The following is a 5922-nucleotide window of genomic DNA, read 5'->3' on the forward strand; positions in this document are numbered from 1 at the left end:
CTTTTGAAAAAGCTAATTCCACCTCACTTTTTTCCAAATCTCATGCCCTTGAGGCCTCTCATCTCTATTCTTCAAAATCTCTTTTCAAACTTAAAATCAACCAACAAAAACAAAAAACCATTTTTGAGAATGAACTACGATCGGTTTTGATCCCTTAAAAGGGTACGTAGGCAATGAGTCAAAACTCCTCCAAGCCGAAATAAAATCAAATTCTACTTCTTCTCACCCCCATTCTTCACTAATCATACCTTCCCTTTTTTTACAAATAGGCAATAAAACTAAAGCGTAGAAATAAACTTAGGAGAGCGGCTCTTATGGAATACCATAATCGCTCCGGGTGCCTAACACCTTCCCGTAGCGAAAACGACCCCCGAATTCGGAAACTCAAGGGTTTTTCTCCTTTTACCCTTCCCAAGAAAAAAGAGAGATATCAACGGTCAAAAGGTTCAAGTCCAATTAATGGCTTGGCACCCAAAAACCATGATAACAGAAATGGCGACTTCACTGGGGACTCTTTTTAGCGGGTCGCGCCTAGTTTTCCTTAGTTTATATTTACGCTTTGTTTTATTGCTTACATATGTGAATACTTGTTTATTTTCATTTGACGTGTGGGGTGAGAATATCAAAAGTCCTATACCCGAGCTGAGTGAACTTATGTTTAGGTAGAGATATAATCGACAATTCGATCCGGGGGTTGCCTCGTGTATTGGATTATGCGATCAATCTCACATAGCTGAGGCATTTTGAAGGTGATATTGTCGGCGTGTGTTGTCATGCTTAGGCACTTCACTTTCAATTGTTCGACGAAGCTATGAACCGTAGTTACCAAACCCATCCTAGCCTTTTTAGGACGTAGTGCGGTGGCTAAATTGAGTGTTGTCTCAAACTTTAGTCGTCACGCGATACTACACTCAAACTAGACCTTCTCACAAATAATCATGGAACGGGTGTCGTCCTGTACTACCATGATATATGGGAGAGAGGTTGCAGTTTGGGAACTGTGTTAGAACCTTGGTTACTACTATCCAGAGCCTTAGTTCACCGGACGCCGTGTCCATCCGTGGCCCTGTTACTTTGAATCTCAACCCACCTCGTTCTTTGTAACTAAACAACACAATCATGCATACATGCATTCATGCATAAACATTTTTCATGCATTCATCGAAGGGTTTAAACAAATGGAAATTTTTGTAAATAATCGCAGGTATGAAGAAGACTAAGTGCTACAAGTTCAAGGAAGTGGATTTGGTCAGTTTGAGAGAGTTGGCACTCAAGGTTAAGAGTCAAACAGGGTTCCGACTCCGTAATGGGGGATTGCTTACTGTGCTCCGAACTGATGTGGAAGAGAAGCTAGTGCACACTCTAGTGCAATTTTATGATCCGAGCTTCCGTTGCTTCACTTTCCCGGACTTCCAGTTGGTTCCTACTCTCGAGGCTTACTCCAATCTAGTGGGTTTACCTATAACCGAGAAGACGCCTTTCACCGGTCCCGGGACTTCTCTTACTCCTCTGGTTATTGCTAAGGATCTCTACCTCAAGACTTCCGACGTCTCCAACCATCTTATTACCAAGTCTCACATCCGGGGGTTCACTTCAAAGTATCTTCTTGATCAGGCTAATCTCAGTACCACTCGTCAGGATACACTCGAGGCTATTCTTGCTTTGCTTATCTACGGGCTCATTCTCTTTCCGAACCTCGACAACTTCGTGGACATGAATGCTATCGAGATCTTTCATTCCAAGAACCCGGTTCCTACTTTGCTAGCGGATACCTACCACGCCATTCATGACAGGACTCTCAAGGGCCGTGGGTATATTCTTTGCTGCATATCTCTTTTGTATAGGTGGTTTATTTCGCACCTTCCGAGTTCCTTCCATGACAACTCGGAGAACTGGTCCTACTCTCAGCGGATTATGGCTCTCACTCCTAATGAGGTGGTCTGGATCACTCCCGCCGCTCAAGTCAAGGAAATCATTATGGGTTGTGGAGACTTTCTCAATGTACCTCTTCTTGGTACCCGTGGAGGAATCAACTACAATCCCGAGCTTGCTATGAGACAGTTTGGTTTCCCTATGAAGTCGAAGCCCATCAATCTCGCTACATCTCCCGAGTTCTTCTTCTACACGAGTGCTCCTACCGGACAAAGGAAAGCTTTCATGGATGCTTGGTCCAAGGTTCGAAGGAAGAGTGTGAAGCATCTAGGTGTGAGATCCGGTGTCGCTCATGAGGCCTATACTCAGTGGGTGATAGATCGAGCTGAGGAGATTGGTATGCCTTATCCAGCTATGAGATACGTGTCTTCATCTGCTCCATCTATGCCTCTACCTCTACTCCCCACGACTCAGGATATGTATCAGGAGCATCTAGCTATGGAGAGCCATGAGAAGCAAGTGTGGAAAGCTCGGTACAATCAAGCTGAGAATCTAATCATGACTTTGGATGGCAGAGATGAGCAGAAGACTCATGAGAACCTGATGTTGAAGAAGGAGCTAGCTAAGGTCCGGAGAGAATTGGAAGAGAAAGACGAGCTGCTTATGAGGGATTCCAAGAGAGCTCGAGGACGACGAGGCTTCTTTGCCAGATACTGTGATTCAGATTCCGAGTCCGATGATCCTCCGACTACTTCCTATGCTTGAGGGCTTCATTTGTTTATCTTGTTGAAATTTCAAAGTCTTCCTTTTGAAAATGCTATGTAGTTTTGATTATTTGCAAGATTTCTAATTTGTTTAAAAATCCTTCGATGAAAAAAGAAGTCTTTTGCATTTGCATTTACATACCATGCATCATATGCATCATGCATTGGCCACAAAGGCTTCCAAGTGCTCACTCTCTCCTGGTTTCTCTGCCTCAGTGTGAAAAGTGGCTCGTGCTTAGAGGGTCTACGAACCTGATAGAATCGATCGAACCAGAGAATACAGAAGAAAGAAAAGGGCTATGGAAGAAGAGAACACGCAGCTCCGTACCGAATTGGCAGCTCTAAAGGAGGAATTGGCCAAAGCTCATGATGCTATGACTGCTCTGTTGGCTGCTCAGGAACAACCAGTTCCTATAGTTTCTGCAGCTGCAAATGTGACTCCTACCGTAACAACTGATCCCCGCTTTATCATGCCATCTGGGTATCCTTACGGACTTCCGCCGTACTATACTGCTAATACAGGGGCGGGTACCTCTGGTACTACCAACAATGGCCCAATCTCAGGGGCAAACTTAACTCCTGTTAGCACCGCCTTGACTCAAGCCGCAACTACTGTTACCGAACCCATTGTGAATACGGTGCCTCAATTTGTCCATGTTAATGTGCACCACGGGAGTATTGCCACAACCGGAACTATGGAAGAGAGATTGGAAGAACTTGCCAAAGAGCTCCGACGAGAAATTAAGGCCAACAGGGGAAATGGAGACTCCATTAAAACCCAGGATCTCTGCTTAGTATCGAAGGTAGATGTTCCAAAAAAGTTCAAAGTCCCGGAGTTCGACAAGTATAACGGGCTGACTTGTCCTCAAAATCATATTGTCAAATATGTCCGGAAGATGGGCAACTACAAGGACAATGATTCCCTTATGATCCATTACTTCCAAGACAGTCTGATGGAAGATGCTGCAGAGTGGTATACTAGTCTGAGCAAAGATGATGTCCACACTTTTGATGAGCTAGCCGCTGCTTTCAAGAGCCACTACGGGTTTAACACTCGATTGAAGCCGAATAGGGAGTTTCTCAGGTCCCTATCTCAGAAAAAGGAGGAAAGTTTCCGTGAATATGCGCAAAGGTGGAGAGGGGCAGCTGCCCGTATCACTCCTGCTTTAGATGAGGAAGAAATGACCCAGACATTCTTAAAGACCTTGAAGAAAGATTATGTTGAGAGAATGATCATCGCTGCCCCGAACAACTTTTCGGAGATGGTCACCATGGGAACCCGTCTTGAGGAAGCCGTCAGGGATGGAATCATTGTGTTCGAGAAAGCTGAATCCTCTATGAATACGTCAAAGAGGTATGGTAATGGACACCACAAGAAGAAAGAAATGGAAGTGGGGATGGTGTCAGCTGGAGCCGGTCAATCAATGGCTACTGTTGCTCCTATCAATGCAACTCAAATGCCTCCGTCATACCCATATGTGCCGTACTCTCAGCATCCGTTCTTCCCACCGTTTTATCATCAGTACCCTTTGCCACCGGGCCAACCTCAGGTTCCTGTCAATGCCATCGCTCAACAGGTGCAACATCAACCGCCAGTTCAACAACAGCAGCAGCAATACGCTAGACCAACTTTTCCTCCTATACCAATGTTGTATGCAGAGCTTCTTCCAACTCTACTCCAGAGAGGGCATTGTACAACTAGACAGGGTAAGCCCCCACCTGATCCGTTGCCTCCAAGGTTCAGGTCTGATCTCAAATGTGATTTTCATCAAGGTGCCCTAGGTCACGATGTCGAGGGGTGTTATGCTTTGAAGTATATCGTGAAGAAGCTCATTGATCAAGGAAAGCTGACTTTCGAGAATAATGTCCCACATGTCCTCGACAATCCTCTCCCAAATCATGCCGCTGTGAATATGATCGAAGTGTGTGAGGAAGCTCCTAGACTTGATGTCTGCAACGTCGCAACTCCTCTGGTACCTCTACACATCAAGCTGTGCAAAGCTTCTCTGTTCAGCCATGATCATGCCAAGTGTTTAGGATGCCTCCGTAATCCTTTGGGTTGCCATACTGTTCAAGACGACATCCAAAGCTTGATGAATGATAATTTTCTGACTGTCAGTGATGTTTGCGTGATTGTGCCAGTTTTTCACGATCCGCCTGTCAAGAGTGTACCTTTGAAGAAGAATGCTGAGCCTTTGGTGATAAGGTTGCCAGGACCAATTCCTTATGTTTCGGATAAGGCTGTTCCATACAAATACAATGCTACTATGATAGAAAATGGAGTAGAGGTGCCTCTCGCCTCCTTTGCCGCAGTAAGCAATATTGCCGAAGGGACTTCTGCAGCGCTAAGAAGCGGGAGGGTCCGTCCGCCGTTATTTCAGAAGAAGGTAGCTACGCCGACCATTCCACCAGTTGAAGAAGCAACTCCAACCGTTGTTTCACCCATTGCTACAGATGTGAACCAGTCAGGCAAATCTATAGAGGATTCAAATTTAGATGAGATTCTGAGGATAATAAAGAGGAGCGACTACAAGATCGTTGATCAGTTGCTGCAGACTCCTTCGAAGATATCTGTCTTGTCATTACTCTTGAGCTCCGAGGCTCACAGGAATACCTTGTTGAAAGTGCTGGAGCAGGCTTATGTTGACCACGAGGTTACGGTAGATTGTTTCGGTGGTATAGTGGGAAATATTACTGCTTGTAGCAACCTCTGGTTTAGTGAAGAAGAGTTGCCGGAAGTGGGAAAGAGTCACAATCTGGCTTTGCACATCTCGGTGAATTGTAAATCAGACATGATATCAAATGTGTTGGTGGATACTGGTTCCTCTCTCAATGTAATGCCCAAGACAACTCTAGATCAGTTGAGCTACTGTGGGACCCCTTTGAGGAGAAGTACTTTCTTGGTCAAAGCTTTTGACGGATCTCGAAAGAATGTGCTGGGAGAGATAGACTTGCCGATAACCATTGGCCCTGAGAATTTCTTGGTTACCTTCCAGGTGATGGACATTAATGCATCCTACAGTTGTCTGCTGGGAAGACCGTGGATACACGATGCGGGTGCGGTTACTTCCACCTTACATCAGAAGTTGAAATTTGTGAAGAATGGAAAACTCGTTACAATCCATGGTGAAGAAGCATACTTAGTCAGCCAGCTGTCTTCCTTTTCTTGTATTGAAGCAGGGTCTGCTGAAGAGACTGCTTTCCAAGGTTTGACCATTGAAGGTGCAGAGCCTAAGAAAGCTGGGGCTGCTATGGCTTCATTGAAAGATGCTCAGAGGGTTATTCA

Source organism: Medicago truncatula, chromosome 6, assembly GCF_003473485.1.
Source record: "Medicago truncatula cultivar Jemalong A17 chromosome 6, MtrunA17r5.0-ANR, whole genome shotgun sequence".
NCBI lineage: Eukaryota > Viridiplantae > Streptophyta > Magnoliopsida > Fabales > Fabaceae > Medicago > Medicago truncatula.